Below are 25,058 nucleotides of genomic sequence, written 5' to 3'. Positions count from 1 at the left end.
TCTTTTTTTTTTTTTTTTTTTTTCCTGTTCCTTCCTATTGCCCTAGCAGAAATTTGGGTTCACCTAGAAGCAGACCTTGAGATAAGGGTTTAAGTGCAAATGGTGTATTAGGGAGTTCATGCCAGGGAACACCAGTAGGAGAGGGAGTTGATAGTGGGAAGGGAAGGAAAGTCAACACAAGGTATGTCATGGAGCAGGTTACTACTTAGGCAAGGGCTGCTCAGTCCTGCGGGAGGTCTCTAGGAAACAGTGGAAAGACACACCTCAGATTTGTGCCACCTGAGGGCGAAGAACCTGGGGCGTTTATATACTGGCTCCCTCAGTCACTGTTGGAGGGCTGCTTCTGGGGAGCGGGTGGGTAATAATATCCTAGCGCTCTACCTTCTACTTGGGGAGGGGCTATCGAAATCCAAGAAAGCTCTTGGATGGTAAATGCTGGCAGTTGGAAGCCAAGACAAATGTAAGTGGCTGAAACGTAAACGGCTGTGGGCAGGACACCAGCACATCTGCTACACTTGGATTCTCAGAATGTGTGTGAGGAGGTGGCTTCTCCATTGCTCCTGAGTGTCACTGCAACAACTCTTCTTTATCGGTAAGTGTCTTCTAGATGCATTTTCTGCAAATCAGAAAAGGTTCTGAGAGACTTATTATTAGGAAAGTGAAGTCTTTCCTTCAAAATATTTTCTTTATACAGAAATACTAGGAAATGGAACCAGTGGCCACGACCAATAGATTAATATCAAGCCTTTTCAAAATGCTCCCATCCGTCATCTTCAGTGGATGGAGGATATAGAAGCAAATATATACAGCCTTTATTCTCGAGATTGTTTTTATTCCACCATCAGTGGATTGCCATGATTAGCAAAGGCTAATCTTAGATGCTTTTTCAAAGTGCCTGTATATCCTTTGTTACCTCATGGACCATGGTGTGGCAGGCAGACCACTTGTAACTTGCCCAAGAGGGCAGGGGTCAAACAGAGGTATGGGGTGCTGTCCTTTATTCATAGGTACCAGCTCCAAACACTGACAACTGAAAAGAGTGATTAAATCCAGGCATCCTAACTCCCATATCTTGGAGGCCCTGGACCCTCGTGTTCCTGGTGACTCCTGCTACTGTCTTTATTCCTAATGGCACTCTGGCAGCTGAACCAATCATGCCCTGGTTGGTTTCCTACTGTTTTGAGGGTTGATGAGTCTAAGTTCCTAACACAGCATCAGAGGGGGATCTTGGTGCTGAGGAGAATTAAGCTCATGGAGTCTCTATGGCACACAGATGCCACAAAAGAGTGGAGCTGAACTTCCCTTGAGAGGCATATTGATGGCCTACCATCTTGGTAAAATGGAATTCAGCTCAGTTTTGTGTCAGACCTAAGTGGCAGCCTGTATCTGTAACAGATCCATGGACTTTTTCTACTCTGACTCCTAATTCTAGGCCCTGATATGTAATTTGTGAGGTTTCAGAGCTAGAAAAAGCTTTAAAGATCATCCAGCCAACCTGTCTATTTTGCTGATAAGGATCCTACATTCCAGAATGGTTAAGTCATTGACCCAGAGTCAAACAGGGAGTCAAGAGCTGGGCTGAGAGAGAGCCAGTCTTTTCTCACTTTGCATGAAGTTAGTTAAGAAAGCAGCAGAATTTCTCACTGGATTCAGGAGAAGTAAATGTTTGGTGCCACAGAGTTTTCTGAATACCTGCTGAAGATAGTGCAAGGCTCTGTGGGGATCTGAGGAACGAGACCCTGTGCCCTCAGGGCTCTTACACTGTCTGCTTGAGCTCTTTGCTCCTTGCTTCCCAGCTCTCTTCCCCTGTTGCCACTCCCAATTCATCCTCCATCCTATTTTCACTTCTCTTGTTTGTTTTTGGTGCCAAAACCTAGGAACTATTTTCTCTTTTCTTACAGCTTATGTCCCTCATTCCAACTCCCTGATTCCCTTCCTCCACCATTTCTCTGTTCCCATTCTACCAGGTTCTCTTTCTCTTCTCTGCTACTATATATTTCTTTTCCTCGTATTTATCTATCACCTCCCTTGAGCTGCCCCTTCCTAGGCCCCCTTGCTCTCCCCTCTGCCACCTTGGATCCTGGAAGCATACTTGGTTATTGTGGTCAGCGGCCTCTGCAATGGCCAGTGGTCCCCACCTACTGGTCTCCATGCCCTCGTGGAATCCCTTCCCTTTTGGTACAGGATGGACCTTGTAAGTCAATTCTAATGAATAAAATATGACCAAAATGATAGGACATCACTTCTACGCTTAGGTTAAAAAAAGCTTTGGCTTCCACCTTAGGTGCTCTTTGACTATAAGGAAGCTGGCTGCCATGTTGTAAACTGACCTACGGAGAGGCCCATGTAACGAGGAACTGAAATCTCCAGCCAACAACCAGCAAGTACCTGAGGTCTGCTAACCACCACGTGAGTAATCCTCCCCCCGTGGAGCCTGGAAACAACTGCAGCCCCTCCGATATCTTGACTGTAGTCGGTGAGAGACCCCAAGTCTGAGGCACCCAGCTAAGATGCTCCTGGATTCCTGAACCACAGAAACTGTAAGATAACTTTTATTTTCCAATTGGAGTACAGTTGATTTACAATATTGTGTTAGTTTCAGGTGTACCGCAAAGTGATTCAGTTATACATATGTATTTTTTTCAGATTCTTTTCCCTTACAGGTTATTACAAAATATTGAGTGTAGTTCCCTGTGCTATGGAGTAGGTCCTTATTGGTTATTTTATATATAGTAGTGAAATGTTTGTGTTGTTTTCAGCTGCTAAGTTTGGGGGTAATTTTTTATGCAGCAATATTAAAAATGCAGGGTTGTCCTTTACAGACCCCCACTCAGAAATGTGTGTCTTCTATGACCTTGAGCAAATCGCTGCTACTGTTTGGGCTTCAGTCTCCTCATCTGGGAGGCTTTGGGCTTAGAGTCTAGTGTCTCAAGTCTTCTGTCCGTGAAGATGTAGCCTGTGAGGTTACAACAAGGCCCATCTCTTCTACTGTTTAGTGTATGAAGCCCGGTTAAACCCGCACATCTTTGTATGTTAAGCTCCACGTCTTTAAATTTGCCTCACGTTTTTCACTCCTATTATCTGAAGTCTGTTTCTAATTTCTGACAGAATTGCAGCGGCCCATTGTGTGCCTCGCTCTGCATGACATGCCAATTTCATTTTGGAGTCACAGCTATTGTCTTTTTCCCCACTAATCTCGTTTTGCAAAATTCCAATAGAACCTGTGAACAGAGAGAGTTGCCCTTGTGCTTGATCTGGGCGCTGTGTGGCCCCCAAACAGGGGTGGATGATAGACAGCCTGTCTGCCACCCGAGGCATCTTTTCTTGCTTAAAAATTTGTTCTCCAGATTGCAGACTCCCTTCCAACGCTAGCAAAGACTGGAACATATTAAATAAGAGCAGAGCTGAAATTGGATGGAATGTCTCAGCCACTTAGATTCAGACCTCTCTTTAGGGGGAGCACGTGGGGAAGAGGCCGGGAAGTGCCCACGTGGATAATGTGGAGGAAGACAGCTTCCATCCCTTTCTTATACCATTCAAGCCTTAAACAGGGGTAACATTTTTTCTTAAGCAGGGCCTATAACCCAGGATCCATCACTTATATATGGTGTCCATGGCAACCAGGCAATGGTATGGGATCCCTTCTCACTGGGGAATTCCTTTTATGGCTCATTTCCGAAACCAGCATGGCCAGTACAGGAGCCTGCAGTTTCCCAGTTGCTTAGCAACCAGCTCCTATGCTCTAGTCACTAGGAAAAGCAGACAGTTAAAAAAAAAAAAGTGTAGTCAGAATCATATGTTACATTCTTTCTACTTTGTCTCTTTAGAATAAAATAGTGTGCGATAAGGATGCGGGAAAGGGCAACCGCTCCCTGTTAATGCCTTCACTGCTCCTGGCGGGCTTGCAGGCAGAAAGAGGGAGGAAAATGTTAGCACGCTTTCGGCTGGAAATTAAGCAGCGCGAGCCATCTGCACGTTGAAAGCTCTACATTTTTCACGTCTTGTGGGGGCATCAAGTAAGTGCAGGGCCAGCAATCTGTGTGCTGCATTCCCTCCCCCAAACCAGAAAAGCTAGGCTCCACCCACAGGTGTCACTGGACCACTTCTCCTTGGCTGACATTCCTGGGAGGAGTGAATTGGTTTGTTGGGTTTTGGGTAGAAAGGCAAGGAGACCATATAGCCCCCTTGAGTTACAGCTGTGGTTTTCAACCAGGGATGATTTTGCCCCCCAGGTGACATCTGGCAAGGTCTGCAGACATTTTGGGTTGTCATAGTGGTGGGGGAGGGGGATGTTATTGATAACCAGGGGGCAGAGACCAGAGGTGTTGCTAACCATCCTACGATGTTTAGGCAAAGGACAGCCCCCAACACCAAAGAAGTATCCTGCCCACAGTGCCAGTATGCCGAGCTTGAGAAACCCTGCGTTAGACAGTCAGAAGAACCATCTGTCTTGTTAAAGACAAGCACTACAGCCATTTGGAAAACACCCTGGCCTCAAACAGAAGCCTGTCTAGTTTGGACCACTTCAAATGCCTTGTCACCTCCATTCTTTCTTTCTTATAATGCATCAACCGGAGCTATACGTTCCCTATAAAGGTAATATTTTCTGTGTGTTTTTGTTCCTCATTCTTCCTAATAATTTTGCAAAACTGGTAGGACTTTGGGGGCCAGAGTCTTTGCTGCACACTCTTGCACTGAACCCCAAGTCCTTTTTTCTGGGTCACAACAGCTGGTTTGTAGTGGGCAGCGTCTCACCTTCTATAGTTCGTACTTTTCCTCCCTGTCACGCCCTTATTCTCAGCAAAGTTTATCTGCCAAGGTTTTGCCCACTCACCCAGCCTCATTTGATCTCACCCCCGTTGGCTTCTTGTTCAACACCCAGAAGGGCCGGATGAGCTCTAAACACTTAGAGGTTTCACTGCCCCTTCTAGATTGTCGGGGGATCCCACCTGACTCAAGCCTCTCAGGGTTGCAGCTCTAATGTGTCACTGCTAGAATTTTTCTCTTCCGCAGGGGATAATTAAATGATACACTTAGAGGTTGCTTGCTCATCCCTCCCAAGCAGAATGATGGAATCTCACCTGGAAGCAGTGACAACCAGGAAAGGCGGAAGAAGGATGTTTACCAGACACACATGAACTCAGCTCCCCCAGCAGGTAGCACACAGGTACCTCATTTCTGAACAGGTAGCAGAAGCCAGATCCACAGTCACCCCAGGGCTGTGACTGGCTGGAGACGGGATATCTCGAGGTTTACCAGGAGGACCGGAAGCACTCCAAGTATGTGGACATCAGAGCAGTGGCTAAGAAAGAGTCCAGGCGGGCTGGGACATCAGGCAGCTGAGGGCAAGGCAGGCAGCACGTCTGGGCTCCAGGATGACAGATAGGCGATTTAAAACAGGGCACCCTCAGAGCCCTGAAACAAGGCAAGGCTTTATCAGGAAGGGGATCTGAGCCTCAGGAGTGAGAGTAGTACAACTGAGCCTGGCTGAAGACAGATCCTTATGACAATAAAGCAGAAGGGATAACAGAGAGGGAGGGAGAGGGTTGATGCCTCCTCCGGGGCAAATAATTTTCTCTGTATCCCTGTAACACTAGTACAGGTTCCTAGAAGATCAGTCAGTTGGTCAATTAGCAGGTAATGTTGAATATGTACTCTGTGGGTATCATTCCTTGCATAAAGCTCCCGCAGAACCCTAACCTCATGAGGTGCTCCAAGAAAAACATTCTGTGATCACTATGATTTTTGCAAACTGCAAGTCCCTCTTGGAAATTCATAGTGTACATTAGCATTTTAGAAGCTCAAACTCCTGTGATATAGAAACCTGTTTTTAATCCAGTAACAGTTGACAACAGGATCCTTTTATTACGTGAAAACTATGAACATCCTGTGGACACACCTTGAGAGATATTGTTCTAAAGCATTCCTAATCTGGTGTTCCCAGGCCCTTCGCAACCTGGGCCTGCCCTTGTTTCCCGACTTTACCTTCCTTTATTTTCCTACATTCCAGGCACACTGAATTCTTCCCTTGTACATGCCCCTAGTTCACATTTCCTTCTTTTCTCTACAGCAGGTGATTCATCATCTGCCCAAAAAAGGGAAAAAACGCTGAGCCTTCCTCACTTCAGCCCCCGCCCATTGCTACCTATCCTGTAAGGCTCACCTCAAAGGGGGGACACTTGAGCCATCTCTGCCCCAGCCTCCCTGTTACTATAAACAATGCATTTTCTCCTCTGATCCCTTGTGTCACACTATCTATTGCTTTTAGAGCACTTAGTACCTTTTAATTTGTGTATGGCCATCTATGCCTTTCTTATTAGGAGACAATCCATGTCTGGTTCATTTTGATACTCCTAGCCCAGAACACAGCTTACTCGTAGGACTGTCCAAGGGAGCAGGAAGTAAGAAGCTATGACCTCCAAGGCGGAAGTAAGTTTCCCAACACTCAGGCCAGAGATGGCAGCTCTCTGGCTCACAGGCTGTGAACTCACACTCACCTGTGGTGAACAGACTCATCTAGCACCACGCAATGCCCCTGGGGCCCAGATGCCGCGCCCCCTCCAAAGCTTCTCAACACGGTGCTCGCAGTAGTCATGATCAACGGGTTAGAGTTGGCATGACAGAGGAAATCTAGTTGTCATCCTTGATTTGGACTTTTCCACGAAGTGAAAGTTAGGAGAATTTAGCAAGCTGAATATTGGAGCTCTTAATACTTCAGATCAAGGACTGTCCATAACAGAAAAGAGCAATTAGCAAAACTGTTCATTATACTTTCATGTTCAAGTCTAGTCTCAAGGCTAATTATCTGTATAATTAACATGTTACCAAATGCAAATAATTGATGAGCCTGATCTCTTGGAATGGAACACAAGTCTTGTGAAATGTAAATAGCTGTGAATTACTAACAGCTTTCCTTTACATGGCCTGTCTAAATAGGGCAGTGCCTGTAAAATTAAACAATTTAAGTATAATCCCAGGTATGCTAAAAGACTGACAAAACAATGTGATGTGTGGTTCAATGCACAGAAAATGCACAGGTTTTTAAATTCTCACTCTACTACTTTCTAGCTGTGTGACCTTGGGCAAGTTAATCTCAGTTTACTCATTTATAAATCTATAAATTTATAATTTATATTAAATTATAATTTACAAATTATAAATTGTTATTTATACATCTGTTTCCGCATTTATAAAATGGGTGTAACAGCAGCCCCTGGTTCACAGGATTGTTGAGAATTAAATGAGGGTTGACTCACTTGGAAAGAGTACACAATAAATGTGAACCATTGTTTTCATTATTACATTTTGTATTGCTTAGATTTTGTTCAGAAATAAACATTAGACGGAAAGGGAACGTATACAGATGTCCCTGCTATAACACTACCTATGTGTTCCTGAAAAGCTCCATGGTCTACAAAATAGCCCACTGAAAAAAACTGGGCTGCTGGGAAAAAAATAGGGCTGGGCAGACCACTCAAAAAAACCTATGCAATTTTGTAACCCAAGCACTAACAAACAAAAACAATGTCAACATTAGCAAAATATTAGCCCCCACTAAACCTTAGCTTGAATATTTGCAGGCTGCATTCTGCCCTTGAGCCCTGGGGCTTCTTTTGAGATATAAGTCCTGGAGGACATTCTTTTCTAATAGGGATCAGTTTCATCAAAATTAAACGTGATTTAAGGAGTAGTGTTCTTCACTAATCTCTCCTAGTTTAAAGGGAAATGTCTTCACAGACTCATCATCAGTACCCTCAGCTTCTCTAGAAAGCACAATGTGAGGATAATAGTGATTCTTAAAGTCACTGAATCAGTTGCTTTCTGCAGCTAAAAAAGGCAGCTTTTCCTTAAGGCCTTCACAGAGTGCTAAGGTTTTCTCTTATTAAAGAGGTAGTTACTGGGACTTCCTTGGTGGCGCAGTGGTTAAGAATCTGCCTGCCAATGCAGGGGACATGGGTTCGAGCCCTGGTCCAGGAAGATCCCACATGCTGTGGAGCAACTAAGCCCATGCACCGTAACTACTAAGCCTGTGCTCTACAGCCCGCAAGCCACAAGTACTGAGCCCACGTGCCACAACTACTGGGGCCTGCGTGCCTAGAGTCCATGCTCTGCAACAAGAGAAGCCACCCCAATGAGAAACCTGCGCACTGCAACGAAGAGTAGCCCCCGCTCGCCACAACTAGAGAAAGCCCGCATGCATCGACGAAGACCCAACATAGCCAAAAATTAAAAAAAAAAAAAGGTAATTATTATGAGAAAGCTTGCCTCTGGTTGCTTCAGAATATTAACATGCTAGAAAAAAAATTGCATAGGAACCAAAATGACTTCCGTGTTATACCAATTCCCCATTTACCTACGGCATGTAAGGTCATTCACATTTAAGAAGCACGTGCTGTAGCAATACAGTTTGCATTGACTATATCCTACCAGTTGCTGTGGTAGGAGCTAAATATAACCATATGAATGAATCTGCACATTAATCTAAATGTGGTGGGTATCCTTATCTCTGATGAAGCTCAGGGACACTAACTTGCCTGAGATCACAAGTTTTTAAGAAGCAAAGCCAGGACTCCTAGCTGGAATTGAACTGACTCCAAAACTCATGCTCTTTGAGACCACATTACCCCCTTAAGAGTGGATGGAGGCAGGAAAGCAGACAGACATCCCTGGCTGTGGTGATGAGTGAAAGCCTGATTCCTAACCATAAGTCCCTAACGTTTAGTCTCATTTAATCCTCATGACACCTCTGCTACTTAGGTATTCTTACCACCACTTTATGGGTAAGAAAACTGAAGCTCAGAGGAGTTATAATTGGCTGGTAGTGGAGCTGGGATTCAAAATTAGGCCTACCCAGTTCCTAAAACTGAGGTGTTTCTCCCTATGTCCTATATAGGTCTTTATGTTTAAGGACACGGTTCCTAAATATCTTAGTGTGTCTGTTTACTAGTTTTTTAAAAAGCTGTGTTATACATCCCCATTCTCTCAGGCAGTGAATTTCACTGTGCACCCATGTGCACACATATACAACTGGAAATCCTCACAGGTGCAGTTTATCAAGCATGTTTCATAGCACACACATAAAACACTAGCCTCTTCTTTCAGTGTTTTAGAATTTCTTTGTGCTATTTAAATTTGCCTTTTAAACAGGCCAGAAAAGAGTTTATAACTAGAAAAATATTACCTACTGAGGATCCAAGAAAAGGAATTTGTTAGGTAGAACATCGTTTATTGATTCTGTTAATGTATTTTTCACTTTGTAATTATTAAAAACTAACCAAAAAGGAAATAGTAGTTTATTTTTAAGGAAGTGTATTTGGTCATTAACAAACTATGATTTATTTGCTATAATAATGCTGTTCTTCATATGGAAATGTGATACCAATCTACTGATTAGAAAACTACATAAAAAAGAATGAAGTAATGCCATTTGGAGCGACGTGGATTGTCATACTGAGTGAAGAGGGTCAGACAGAGAAAGACAAATATCATATGATATCGCTTATATGTGAAACCTAAAAAAATGGTACAAATGAATCTGTTAACAAAACAGAAATTGAGTCACAAATGTAGAAAACAAACTTACAGTTACCAAGGGGGAAAAGGGGGGGATAAATTGGGAGACTGGGAGTGACATATACACACTACTATATATAAAATAGATAACTAATAAGAATCTACTGTATAGCACAGGGAACTCTATTCAATACTCTGTAATGACCTATATGGGAATAGAATCTAAAAAAGAGTGGATATATGTATAACTGACTCACTTTTTGCTCTACAGCAGAAACTAACACATTATAAATCAACTATGTTCCAATTAAAAAAAATTAACTAAAAGAATCACCCAGACAGCAAAAAAACCCAAACTTTTGTTTTAACTGATTAGAAAACTAAATGAAATTAGGAGAACAATGCATGAACAAAATCAGAAGTTCAGAGAAATAGGAACCATCAAAAACCAAACAAATCCTAAAGCTGAAAAATACAATGACTGAACTGAAGAATTCAATAGAGTTTCAGAAGCAGACTCAACCACACAGAAAAAAGAAACAGTGACGTAGAAGACAGGACATTTGAAAGGTGCAAAAGGAAAACAAGAATGAAGAACAGTGAAGAAAGCCTACAGGACCTATGGGACACAACAGAAGCAATATTCACATTATAAGAATTCCAGAAAGAGGAGAGAAAAGGGAACAAAGTATATTTAAGACAATAGTGGCTGAAAACTTTCCAAACCTGGGGAAAGAAATGGACATCCAGACCCATGAGGCCCAAAGGACCTCAAATAGGTTGAGCCTGAATAGGGTTACACCAAGACACATTATCATTAAATTGTCAGAAGTGAAAGAAAGAATTTTGAAAGCTGCAAGAGAAAAGAGAGAAGTTACATACAAGGGTACCTCATAAGTTTATCAGTAGGTTTCTCAACAGAAACTTTTTAGGCCAGAAGAGAATGGAATGATATTTTCAAAATATTTTGAATGTGTTTTGATATCAGTATGCTTTGACTTCTTTATCTTATTCTTCTGTGTAATTACTACAGGTTTCCCCCTTGCGGGCACCATGAGGCTTACATAAAATATCTTAAAATTATAACACCCTATTATAAAGTGGTAACTTCAATAGAATTCTCAAACTTTACACTTGTTATTCTCCTCCCCCTAACATTTTAAGTTATGTTATTACAGTTTACATACAATTTACAGTGACAGAAAAAAAAAAACCCTCTCAACCAAGAATTCTATACTAGGCAAAGCTGTCCTTGAGAAATGAAGGAGAAATAGAGACTTTCTGAAACAAACAAAAGTTGAGGGAGTTCATCATCATTAGACCAGCCTTACTAGAAATGCTAAAGGAAAGGATACCACTTAACATCATAAAAACATAAGAAGGTAACGTATAACTCACTGGTAATGGTAAATAGATAGTCAAAGTTAGATTCTGTAATATGGTGATGGCAGTGTGTAATTCACTTACAACTCTAGTTTAAAAGTTAAAAAACTGCCACTACCTCCTCTGCCCCTGCTGGCCCCCGCGGGCTTGTGCGCCCTGCCCATCACTGCCTCAGCCTCCACCGACCCGGGCAGGCATGCATGTGTACTCTGGGGCAGCCTCGGGGAGCAGATGCTGGTGGGAGGCCCACACGCAAAGGTGCGGCTGAAACCATAGCTGAGCCTCGGGGCCGTGCTACTGAGGAAGAAGAGCTGAGATCTCTCCACGCAGCTGCAGGAACCACAGATTTACACCCCCATCCCCACCCCCACCACCCCCAGCTTTGTAAACTCAGCACCTGTAGAACATCCAAATGGATGAGTGCTCCTATAGCTGAGATGGGTCTAGCTTTAGCAGGTGTGGGCTTTGTGGGCATGTAAATGCAGGGATTGGAGCAGGCCAGAATCTGAGCTGCCTCCATAGCCCCCATAGCGGGTCCAGGTGCATGACCACTGCAGTTCTGGGACCTGACATTGGTGGATCTGCACAGGTGGCCTGGTGAAAATAATGCCTGAGAGACACCAGAGCCAATTGCCCACATACCCAATGGTTAAGGTGGGACCGAGAGCAGTTCCAACAGCAGTGTAATTTGTGAGCCAGTAAAACAGGTGAGACGTGACACAACAGAGTGCACTCACAGGTGAACAGCTCCAGTGCAGGAATACTCAGTGGCTTCTCTCCCAGTAGGAGTGCTCCAATCCTGCTCACCTCACACCGCAGATCAGAAACACAGCTCAGAAACAGATTTGGGGGCCTCCAAAAACTAGGGAGCAGACCCTGCCCCTGACAGGGCAGTAACAACCACAGAGCAAAGGCGAGGCCCCACTCAATATCCATTGCAGGCTCAGGTCACCACAACATCAGTCACACCTCCTATCAAGGGGATAATGGCCAGCTTACACTGAGAAAAGAAGTGGCAGACATCCATACTAAAAACAGCCCTCACACCAAAAATTATTAACCCACACAGGCTATGCAGGGACGTTCCCACATAAAAATAGGCCTCGAAGACAGTCTGAGGGTCAGGCATCAGGAGGAAGAACCCCCAGAGCATTTGGCTTTGACGGGCAGCAGAGCCTGAGTGCATGAGCTCCACAGGGCTGGGATAAGCAGAGACTCCACTCCTGGAGGGTGCACGTAAGACCTCTCACACACTGGGACCCAGCACAAAGCAATACCTCCACAGGAACCAGGGCTAGGCCTAATTAGGGATCTTGGAGAGGAGGCAGGGGTTGGCTATAGCTCACTGTGGGGGCAAGGACAGTGGTGGCAGAGGCCCCAGGGAATACTGATCATCATGACCTCTTCTGGAGGTCCCCATTTTGGCACCAAGACCCAGCCCCACCCAACTGCCTACAGGCTCCAGAGCTGGAACACCTCAGGCCAAATAACCAGCAAGACAGGAACAGAGCCCCATCCATTAACAGACAGGCTGCCCCAAGTTGTACTGAGCTCACAGTTACCTCAAAACACACCCCTTGGCATGGCCCTGCCCACAAGAGGGACAAGCCCCAGCTCCACCCACCAGAGGACAGGCACCAGTCCCTCCCACCAGGGAGCATGCACAAGCCCCTGGACCAACCTCACCCACCAGGGGGCAGACACCAGAAGAGGAACTATGATCCTGCAGCCTGCAGAAAGGAGACCACAAACACAGAAAGTTAGACAAAATGAGATGGCAGAGAAATATGTTGGAAACGAAGGAACAAGATAAAAACCCACAAGAACAACTAAATGAAGAAGAGATAAGCAATCTACCTGAAAAAGAATTCAGAGTAAAGGTAAGTAAAGATGATCCAAAATCTCAGAAAAAGAATGGAGGCACAGGTTGAGAAGACACAAGAAATGTTTAACAAGGAGTTAGAAGATTTAAAGAACAAACAGATGAACAATACAATAACAGTGAAAAATACACTAGAAGGCATCAATAGCAGAATAACTGAGGCAGAAGAACAAATAAGTGAGCTGGAAGACAGAGTGGTGGAAATCACTGCCACAGAACAGAATAAAGAAAAAAGAATGCAAAGAAATGAGGACAGTCTCAGAGATCTCTGAGACAACATTAAATGCACCAACATTAACATTACAGAGGTCACAGGAGAACAGAAAGAGCCTGAGAAAATATTTGAAGATACTATAGCTGAAAACTTCTCTAGCATGAGAAAGGAAACAATCAAGTCCAGGAAGTGCAGAGAGTCCCATACAGGGTGAACTCAAGGAGTAACATGCCAAGACACATTAATCAAACTGACAAAAATTAAAGACAAAGAAAAAATATTAAAAGCAACAAGGGAAAAGCAACAAATAACATACAAGGGAATCCTCATAAGGTTATCAGCTGATTTTTCAGCAGAAACTGCAGGCCAGAAAGGAGTGGCAGGATATATTTAAAGTGATGAAAGGGAAAAACCTACAACCAAGAATACTCTACCCAGCAAGGCTCTCATTTAGATTTGATGCAGAAATCAAAAGCTTTACATACAAGCAAAAGCTAAGAGAATTCAGCACCACCAAACCAGATTTACAACAAATGCTAAAGGAAACTCTCTAGGCGTGAAAGAAACCATCAACTTAAAACAACCTTGTAAAAACAAACAAACAAAAAAACAACAAAACAACCTTGTGTGTGTGTGTCTATTGCTATATCAAAAACCTCATGGGAACAGCAACCCAAAAACTACAATAAATACACAAAAAAAAGAGGAAAAGCAAACCAAACACAACACTACAGATAGTGGTCAGATCACAAGAGAACAAAAGAGGAAGGGAAGAAAAAAGAACTACAAAAGCAAACCCAAAATAATGAAAAATGTCAGTAGGAATACACATATCAATAATTACCTTAAATGTAAATGGATTAAATGCACCAACCAAAAGACACAGACTGGCTGAATGGATACAAAAATGAGACCCATATATATGCTGTCTACAAGAGACCCATTTCAGATCTATGGACACATACAGACTGAAAGTGAGGGGATGGAAAAAGATATCCCATACAAATGGAAACCTAAAGAAAGCTGGAGTAGCAATACTCATATCAGACAAAATAGACTTTAAAACAAAGACTTTTACAACAGACAAGGAAGGACACTACATAATGATCAAGGGATCAATCCAAGAAGAAGATATAACAATTGTAAATATATATTCACCCAACATAGGAGGACCTCAATATGTAAGCCAAATGCTAACAGCCATAAACGGGGAAATCAACAGTAACACGATAATGGTGGGGGACTTTAACACCCAACGTACATCAATGGACAGATCTAGACAGAAAATTAATAAGGAAACACAAACCTTAAATGACACATTGGATGAGATGGACTTAATTGGTATTTATAGAATATTCCATCTGAAAGCAGAATACAGTTTCTTCTCAAATGCACATGGAACATTCTCTACAATAGATCACATCTTGGGCCACAAATCAAACCTCAGTAAGTTTAAGAAAATTGAAATCATATCAAGCATCTTTTCTGACCACAATGCTATGAGATAAGAAATAAATTACAGGAAAAAAACTGTAAAAAACACAAATACATGGAGACTAAACAATATATTATTAAACAACCAATGGATCACCGAAGAAATCAAAGAGGAAATCAAAAAATACCTAGAGACAAATGACAACAAAAACACAATGATCCAAAACCTATGGGATGCAGCAAAAGCAGTTCTAAGAGGGAAGTTTATAGCAGTACAATTTTACCTCAGGAAACAAGAAAAATCTCCAATAAACAGCTTAACCAGGCTTCCCTGGTGGTGCAGTGGTTAAGAATCTGCCTGCCAATGCAGGGGACATGGGTTCAAGCCCTGGTCTGGGAAGATCCCACATGCCGCAGAGCAACTAAGCCTGTGTGTCACAACTACTGAGTCTGCGCTCCGCAACAAGAGAAGCCACCACAATGAGAAGCCCATGCACTGCAACAAAGAGTAGCCCCTGCTCGCTGCAACTAGAGAAAGCCTGTGTGTGGCAATAAAGACCCAACACAGCCATAAATTAATTAATTAAAAAAAGCCAAAAACAAAAAACAGCTTAAACTTACACCTAAAGCAACTAGAGAAAGAAGAACAAACAAAACCCAAAGTTAGTAGAAGGAAAGAAATCACAAAGATCAGAGCAGAAATAAATGAAATATAGATGAAGAAAACAGTAGAAAAGATCAATGAAACTAAAAGCTGGTTCTTTGAAAAGATAAACAAAATTGATAAACCTTTAGCCAGACTCATCAAGAAACAAAGGAGAGGACTCAAATCAGTAATATTAGAAATGAAAAAGGAGGGAATTCCCTGGCAGTTAGGACTCTGCACTTCCACTGCAGAGGGCACAGGTTCGATCCTGGTCAGGGAACTAAGATTCCCACATGCCGTGCAGTGCGGCCAAATAAATAAATAAATCATAAAAGACTACTACAAGCAACTATATACCAACAAAATGGACAACTTAGAAGAAGTGGACAAATTCTTGGAAAGGTACAACATTCTAAGACTGAACCAAGAGGAAATAGAAAACAGGAACAGAATAATCACAAGTACTGAAATTGAAACTGTGATTTTAAAACTTCCAACAAACAAAAGTCCAGGACCAGATGGTTTCACAGAAGAATTCTATCAAATATTTAGAGAGGAGTTAACACCTATGCTTCTGAAAATCTTCCAAAAAATGGCAGAGGAAAAAACACTCCCAAGCTCATTCTACAAGGCCACCATCACCCTGATACTAAAACCAAAGATACCACATAGAAAAAATTACAGGCCATTATCACTGATGAACATACATGCAAAAATCCTCAACAAAATACTAGCAAACCAAGTCCAACAACACATACACCGTGATCAAGTGGGATTTATCCGAGGGATGCAAGGATTCTTCAATATTCACAAATCAATCAATGTGATACACCACATTAACAAACTGAAGAAAAAAAGCATATGATCATCTCAATAGATGCAGAAAAAGCTTTTGACAAAATTTACCATTCATTTATGATACAAACTCTCCAGAAAGTAGGCATAGAGGGAATATACCTCAACATAATAAGGGCATATATGACAAACCCACAGCAAACATCATTCTCAATGGTGAAAAATTGAAAGCATTTCCTCTAAGATCAGGAACAAGACAAGGATGTCCAGTCTGGCCACTTTTATTCAACATAGTTTTGGAAGTCCTAGGCATGGCAATCAGAGAAGAAAACGAAATAAAAGGAATCCAAACTGGAAAAGAAGTAAAACTGTCACTGTTTGCAGATGACATGATACTATACATAGAAAATTCTGAAGATGTTAACAGAAAACTACTAGAGTCCATCAGTGAATTTGGTAAAGTTGCAGGATACAAAATTAATACATAGAAATATTTTGCATTCATACACACTAACAACTAAAGATCAGAAAGGGAAAGGAAACAATCCCATTTACCATCGCATCAAAAAGAATAAAATACCTAGGAATAAACCTACCTAAGGAGGCAAAAGACCTGTACTCAGAAAACTATAAGATACTGATGAAAGAAATCAAAGATGATATAAACAAATGGCGAGATATACCAGTTCTTGGATTGGAAGAATCAATATTATCAAAATGACTATACTACCCACAGCAAGCTACAGATTCAATGTAATCCCTATTAAATTACCAATAGAATTTTCATAGAATTAAAAGATTTTACAATGTGTATGGAAACACAAAAGACCCTGAATAGCCAAAGCAATCTTGAGAAAGAAAAACACAGCTGGAGGAATCAGGCTCCCTGACTTCAGACTATACTACAAAGCTACAGTTATCAAAACAGTATGGTACTGGCACAAAGAAATATAGATCAATGGAACAGGACAAAATGTCCAGAGATAAACCCACACACCTGTCATCACCTAATCTATGACAAAGGTGGCAAGAATATACAGTGGAGAAAAGACAGTCTCTTCAATAAGTGGTGCTGCAAAAACTGGACAGCTACATGTAAAAGAATGAATTAGAACACTCCCTAACACCATACACAAAAATAAAGTCAAAGTGGGTTAAAGACCTAAATTTAAGGCTGGATACTCTAAAACTCTTAGAAGAAAACATAAGTAGAACACTCTGACACAAATCGCAGCAAGATCTTTCTTGATCCACCTCCTAGAGTATGAAAATAAAAATAAATGGGACATAATTAAACTCAAAAGCTTTTGCACAGCAAAGGAACCATAGACAAAATGAAAAGACAATCCACAGAATGGGAGAAAATATTTGCAGATGAAGAGACCAAAAAGGGATTAATCTCCAAAATATACAAACAGCTCATGCAGCTCAATATATTAAAAAAAAAAAAAAGTCAAAAAATGAGTGGAAGACCTAAATAGACATTTCTCCAAAGAAGACATACAGATGGCCAAAAAGTACATGAAAAGATGCTCAGCATCACTAGTTATTAGAGAAATGCAAATCAAAACTACAATGAGGTATCACGTCACACCAGTCAGAATGGGCATCACCAAAAAAATCTACCAACAATAAATGCTGGAGAGGGTGTGGAGAAAAGGGAACCCTCCTACACTGTTGTTGGGAATGTAAATTGGTACAGCAACTATGGAGAACAGTATGGAGGTTCCTTAATAACCTAAAAATAGAGCTATCATATGATCCAGCAATCCCACTCTTGGGCATAAATGTGGAGAAAACCATAATTCAAAGAGATACATGCACCCTGATGTTCATTGCAGCACTATTTACAATAGCTAGGACATGGAAGCAACATAAATGTCCATCAAAATAAGAATGGATAAAGAAGATGTGGTACATATATACAATGGAATATTACTAAGCCATAAAAAGAATGAAATCATGCCATTTGTAGCAACATGGATGGACCTAGAGATTGTCATGCTGAGTGAAGTAAGTCAGAAAGCAAAGGACAAATATCATATGATATCACTTATATGTGGAATCTTAAAAAATGGTACAAATGAACTTATTTACAAAACAGAAACAGACTCACAGATTAGAAAACAATCTTATGGTTACCAGGGGGAATGGGGGATAAATTGGGAGATTGGGATTGACATATACACAGTATTATATATAAAATAATTAATAAGGATCTATTGTATAGTACAAGGAACTCTACTCAATACTCTATAATGACCTATGTGAGAAAAGAATCTAAAAAAGAGAGGATATATATGTATCTATAACTGATTCACTTTGCTGTACAGCAGAAACACAATATTATAAATCAATTATACTCCAATAAAAATTTAAAAAGTAAAAGTAAAGTAAAAAAACATAGTAGAGCTTCCCTGGTGGCGCAGTGGTTGAGAGTCCGCCTGCTGATGCAGGGGACACGGGTTCGTGCCCCAGTCCAGGAAGATCCCATATGCCATGGAGCAGCTGGGCCCGTGAGCCATGGCCGCTGAGCCTGCGCGTCCGGAGCCTGTGCCCGGCAACAGGAGAGGCCACAGCAGTGAGAGGCCCGCATACCGCAAAACAAACAAACAAACAAACAAAAAACCATAGTAAAAAAGCATAACTACAATAATCTTATTGGTTACATGATATAAAAGTATGTAAACTATAACATCATAATCTAAAACGTGAGGGGGAAGAGAAGGAAAAGTGTAAAGTTTAGGAATGCTATTGAAGCTGTTATCACTTTAAAATAGGGTGTTATAATTTTAAGATATTTTATGTAAGTGTCAGCGTACCCACAAGGGAGATTTACCTGTAATAATTATGCAAAAGAACATGATAAAGAAGTCGAAGCATACTGAAACCAAAAAACATCAAAACACACACACACACAAAGACAGCAGTATAAGAATAATGGATCTACAAAAGTCAGAAAACAACAAAATGGCAGTTGTAAGTCCTGACCTATCAATAATTACTTTAATAATTAGATTCTCCTATCAAAAGACACAGAATGGCTGAATAATTATAAAAACAAGATCCAATGATATGCTGCCTACATGAGACTCACTTTAGCCTTAAAGCACACAGACTGAGAGTGAAAGGATGGAGATAGATACTTCAAGCAAATGGTAACAACAACAACAAAAGAGTAGCTATCAGACTTATCAGACAATGGTATAGCAGTAGCTATCAGTTACTTAGACAAAACAGACTTGAAATAAAAAATGGTAAAAAGAGAAAAAGGTCATTAATGATAAAGCGATCAGTACAACAAGAGGATATAACAGTTGTAAATATTTGCACACCCAACACTGAAGCACCTAAATATGTAAAGCAAAAACTAACAGAGCTAACAGGAGACATAAACAGCAATACAATAGTAGTTGGGGACTTTAATACCCCACTCTCAACAATGGAGAGATCACCCACACAGAGACTCAATAAGGAAACAGTGGATTTGAACAACACAATAGAGCAAATGGACCTGACAGACATACAGAACACCATAGATAACAGCAGAATTCACATTCTTCTCAAGCACTCATGGAATACTTTCTAGGACAGACCATATTTTAGGCCACAAAAGAAGTCTTGGAAAATTTAAGAAGATTGAAATCATACCAAGTATCTTCTCTGACTACAATGATATGAAAGTAGAAATCAGTAACAGAAGGAAAACTGGAAAACTCACAAACACATGGAAATTAAGCACTCTCCTGAACAACCAATGGATCAAAGCATAAATTAAAAGGGAAGTAAAAAAATGTGTTGAGACAAATGAAATTGGAAACACACATACTAAAACTTACAGGATGCAACAAAAGCCATTGTAAGAGGGAGGTTCATAGCAATAAATGCCTACATTAAGAAACAAGAAAGACTGTAAACAACCTAACTCTATGCCTTAAGCAACTAGAAAAAGCAAATTGAGCCAAAAGTTAGCAGAAGGAAGGAAATAATAAAGATTAGAGCATAAATAAATGAAATAGAGAACAGGAAAATAATAGAAATAATTAACAAAACTAGGAGTTATTTCTTTGAAAAGATAAAATTGATAAACTTTTAGCTAAGTTAACCAAGGAAAGAAGAGGACACAAATCAACAAAATTATAACTGAAAAAGGAGATGTTACAATGGATACCACAGAAATACAAAGGATCATGAGGCTTCTATGTAAAACTATATGCCAACAAACTGGATAACCTAAGAGAAATGGACAAAATCTTAGAAACATACAACTTACCAAGACTGAATCAGAATGAAACAGAAAATCTGAACAGGCCAGTTATTAGTAAAGAGATTGAATGAATAATGAAGAAAAAATCTCCCAATGAAGAAAAGGTCTGGATCAGATGACTTTACGGGTGAATTTTACCAAACATTTAAAGAAGAATTAACACCAATCCTTTTCAGACTCTTCCAAAAAATTGAAGAGGAGGGAACATTCCCAAACTCATTTTACGAGGCCAGCATTACCTGCTACCAAAGTCAGAAAAGGACACTACGAGAAAAGAAAACTACTGGCCATTATCTTCATGACAATAGATGCAAAAATTCTCAATAAAGTACTAGCAAATGAAATTCAGTAGCATTTTTTTTAAAAATAAATTTATTTGTTTTAATTTTGGCCACATTGGGTCTTTGTTGCTGCACATGGGCTTTCTCTAGTTGTGGCGAGCGGGGGCTACTCTTTGTTGCAGTGCATGGGTTTCTCATTGTGGTGGCTTCTCTTGTTGCAGAGCACAGGCTCTAGGCACGCAGGCTTCAGTAGTTGTGGTACATGGGCTCAGCAGTTGTGGCTCGTGGGCTCTAGAGCACAGGCTCAGTAGTTGTGGCACATGGGCTTCGTTGCTCCATAGCATGTGGGATCTTCCCGGACCAGGGTTCAAACCCGTGTCCCCTGCATTGGCAGGCAGATTCTTAACCACTGCGCCACAAGGGAAGTCCCTCCGTAGCATTTTTAAAGGGATCATTCACCATGATCAAGTGGGAATCATCCCTGGGATACAGGGATGGCAAATCAATATGATACGTCATATTAATAGAATGAAAGAAAAATATGATGCAGGAAATGCAGGAAAACAATTGAAAAAATTCAACATCCATCCATGATTAAAAAAAAACTTTTAACAAATTAGGTTTAGAAGGAATGTAATTTGACATAATAAAGGCCATATATCACAAGCCTATAGCTAACATCATACTCAACAGTGAAAGGTTGAAAGTTTTTCCTCTATGGTCAGGAACAAGACAAGGGTGCCTATTCTCACTCCTATTCAACATAATACTGGAAATCCTAGCTAGGGAAGTTAGCGAGGAGGAAAAAAAAAGTGGAAAAGGCATCTGAATTGGAAAGGATGAAGTAAAGTTGTCTCTATCTGAAAATGACATGATTTTATATATAGAAAATCCTAAGGACTCCACCAAAAAACAGATCTAATCAACAAATTCAGTAAAGTTGCAAGATACAAAATTAACATACAAAAATCAGTAGTGTTTCTATATACTAACAATAAATTATCTGAAAAATAAATTATCCCATTTATAATAGCATCAAGAGCAATAAAATACATAGGAATAAATTTAACCAAGGAGGTGAAAGATCTCTACATTGAAAACCACAAGACATTAATGAGAGAAATTGAAGAAGCCAGAAATAAATGGAAAGGTATCCCAAGTTCATGGATTGGAAGAGTATTGTTAAAATGCCCATACTGCCCAAAGCCATCAATAAGTTAAATGTAATCCCTATCAAGAGTCCAACAGCATTTTTTTAAACAAAAGTAGAAAAAAGCATTCCTAAAATTTATGTGGAACCACAAAAGACCCTGAAGAGCCAAAGCTATCCTGAGAAAAGAAGAACAAATCGGGAGGCATCACACTTCCTGATTTCAAGCTATATTATAAAGCTGTAGTAATCAAAACAGTGTGGTATTGGTGTAAAAACAGATACATAGACCAATGGCACAGAATCAACAGCCTAGAAATAAACCCATGCATATATTGGCAAATAATATTTGATGAGAGCCGAGAATACTCAATGGAGAAAATACAATTTCTTCAATAAATGGTGCTGGGGAAATAGGATATACCCATGTAAAAGAAAGAAACTAGACCCCTATCTTCCCCCACAAAATTAACTTGAAATGGGCTAAAGACTTAAATGTAAGACCAAAGACCATAAAACTCCTAGAAGAAAATATACTGAAAAAAATTCCTGACATGGGTCTTAGTAGTGAATTTTTTGGATATGACATCTAAACTACAAGCAACAAAATTAAAAGCAAACAAGTGGGGCTTCATCAAACTGAAAAGCTTCTGCACAGCAAACCATCAACAAAATGAAAAGACAGTTTATGCGTTGGGAAAAAAAAATTTGCAAACCATATATCTGATAAAGGGTTAATATTCAAAATATAAAAAGAATTCATACAACTCAGTAGCAAAATAACCCAAATAATCCAATTAAAAATGGGCAGGAATAGACAATCCAAAGAAGGCCAACAGTTACATGAAAGAGTCTCAACATCACTAATCATTAGAGGAATGAGTTATAATCTCATGCCTGTTAGAACGGCTATCATCAAAAAGACAAGCAGGACTTCCCTGGTGGCGCAGTGCTTGAGGGTCCGCCTGCCGGTGCAGGGGACGCGGGTTTGTGCCCCGGTCTGGGAAGATCCCACATGCCGCGGAGCTGCTGGGCCCGTGAGCCATGGCCGCTGAGCCTGCGCATCTGGAGCCTGTGCTCCGCAACGGGAGAGGCCACAACAGCGAGAGGCCCGCGTACCACAAAAAAAAAAAAAAAAGACAAGCAATAGGGCTTCCCTGGTGGCGCAGTGGTTGAGAGTCTGCCTGTCGATGCAGGGGACATGGGTTCGTGCCCTGGTCCGGGAAGATCCCACATGCCGGGGAGCCATGGCCGCTGAGCCTGCGCATCCGGAGCCTGTGCTCCGCAGCAGGATAGGCCACAACAGCGAGAGGCCCGCATAGCGCAAAAAAAAAAAAAAAAAAAAAACAAGCAATAAATGCTGGCTTGGTTGGGGAGAAAAATAAATCCCTGTGCATTACTGATGGGATTGTAAACTGGTACAGCCACTATGGAAAAGAGTATGAAGTCTCCTCTAAAAAAGTTAAAAATAGAGTTACCGTAGGATCCAGCAATTCCACTTCTGGGAATATACCCAAAGGGAAAAAAACACTGTCAAAAAGATATCAGCACCTCCATGTTCATAGCAGCATTATTTACAATAACCAAGACATGGAAACAACCTAAGTGTCCACTGATGGATCAATGGACAAAGAAGATGTGATCTCTCTCTCTCTCACTCACACACACACACACACACACACACACACACACACAGAGGAATATTATTCAGCCATAAAAAAGAAGAAAATCCTGCCATTTGCAACAACATGGATGGATCTTGAGGGCATAATGCTAAGTAAAATAAATCAGACAGAGAAAGTGAAATACTGTATGATGATGACATCACTTAGAATCTTTTTTAAAATGGGGAGGAGAAAAAAACTTATAGAAAAAGAGATCAGATTTGTGGTTACCAATAGGTGGGGGTTAGGGGGATGGGGAACTGGATAAATGTGGTCAAAAGGTGCATACTTACAGTTATAAGAGAAGTAAGTCCTGGGGATGTAATGTACAGTATTGTAACTATAGTTAACAAAAGTATATTGTATATTTGAAAGTTGCTAAGAGTGGATTTTAAAAGTTTTCATCTTTTATTTTTTCAAGAAAAAAACTTATAACTGTGGTGATGAATGTTAACTAAACTCGTGGTAATCATTTCTCAATATATACATATATCAGGTTATTATGTTGTACCCCTAAAATTAATACAATGTTACATGTTAATTATATCTCAATAAAGGAAAAGAGTTGGTTTGGAATTCGAGATATGAGTATTAACTTATGATTTTGTGTGTGTGTGTGTGTGTGTGTGTGTGTGTGTGAGAGAGAGAGACTGCTTGCTGTGAGAGCCCAGAAACAACATCACACCAGTAGCAATGAGCACATTAAGAGCTAAGATCTTGATTTCAAAATACTGAAAGCAACCACTGGAAAAAGGAGTAATTCCACGTCTGAAATGGGAAAAGTATAAGATGAGCCTAGAAGATCTTGTTGTACTAGAGACGGCTTGAAGACACCCCTGGTTGCCAAATATGAGACAATTTGAGCATCATAAGAAATAATGATAGTGATAGATTATAACCTGTTTAGCAAAATAGGAATCTATGAGCCCAAACAGACATAAATAAATTAAAAAATTAATGCGGGAGAGGAGAAAGTTCTTCTTTATAGTAGCAAGGCAATAAGAATATAGAAGAAATGATGAAGTTTGGTAGTCATCAATGGATGCTAAAACCAGTGGGTAAATTTTTTATGGGGAACAGCATATTTACCTAGTCTCAAAGTATTTCCCAATAAACTACTAATTACAGAGGGAAAAGGAATAACTTTACAGTAGAAGAATTGGGCAGACATTATCTAACCTAAGGATCAAATTTAACATCACCAACATTGGGACAAACCTCCACCCTGTGGCAAGATGTTTTCAACTTATTGTCAAGTTGCTCAGAAAATGCATGTGTGCACTCATGCACACACACAGATTGATAAAGCAAATGTGACAACATGTAATTAGCAAACAGTGGTATAAGGGCTTTCCTTGAACTATTCTTGCTTGCAACTTAAGTTTGAAATTGTATCAAAATAAAAAGTTGCCAAAAAATGTTGGAAAAGATGCTGGGAGAAAATTTTCCACGGGTCTTGCATGTTTCTCTCTATCTTGTGAGCAGAGGCACTGATAGCTTTTGTCCCAGTCTAACTTTTCAAGGATATTTGTAAAGTTAAAGAGCCTTAGAAGATAGAGATTGTATCCCCTTCTGGTGCAAAGGACAAGTTTGTTTACTGTCAAGTATAATAATATAATGTCTCCCTCCAGGGCAAAGTTTGGGCAGGATTGCTTGCAGTCCATTTAAAGATTCAGATCCCCTAAACTTAAGGTTCCTCAGCTTTGAGGCACATCCACTGCGTGCACAGCACCCACCTAGACCCCTTTGTGTCACTCTTTGAGACTTTGGGGGCAAGAGGAACCAATGGAATCATGAAGCTCCATGCTGCCAGATGTCCCATGAATAAT

The 25,058-nt window shown here is 40.7% G+C and overlaps 2 long non-coding RNA genes across 5 annotated transcripts in view; one reads left to right on the top strand and one right to left on the bottom strand.

Annotated features, from left to right (window-relative positions):
- LOC115845398 (uncharacterized) overlaps positions 1-25,058 on the bottom strand; it is a 94,964-nt gene that overhangs the window by 2,029 nt on the left and 67,877 nt on the right. For 2 of the 3 annotated variants that reach the window (XR_009560361.1, XR_004036439.2), the window contains 2 exons: positions 6,498-6,726; positions 5,172-5,415 (listed from right to left, as the gene is read on the bottom strand). This is a non-coding gene — a long non-coding RNA (uncharacterized lncRNA). Of the gene's footprint in view, positions 1-5,081; positions 5,416-6,497; positions 6,727-25,058 lie in introns of all 3 variants that reach the window. The other variant, XR_009560360.1, reaches the window with a different exon arrangement.
- Positions 21-7,452, top strand: LOC115845396 (uncharacterized). Of its 2 annotated transcripts, XR_009560363.1 has the most exons (5): positions 21-592; positions 2,285-2,409; positions 3,828-4,016; positions 4,351-4,596; positions 5,014-7,452. It is a non-coding gene; the product is annotated as an uncharacterized lncRNA (long non-coding RNA). The 2 variants fall into 2 exon arrangements; XR_009560362.1 differs by having other exon boundaries at positions 2,285-4,016.

The sequence above is a fragment of the Globicephala melas genome, chromosome 20 (genome assembly GCF_963455315.2).
Source record: "Globicephala melas chromosome 20, mGloMel1.2, whole genome shotgun sequence".
NCBI classification, from domain to species: Eukaryota; Metazoa; Chordata; class Mammalia; order Artiodactyla; family Delphinidae; genus Globicephala; species Globicephala melas.
This window is presented reverse-complemented; position numbering and strand designations above follow the sequence as displayed.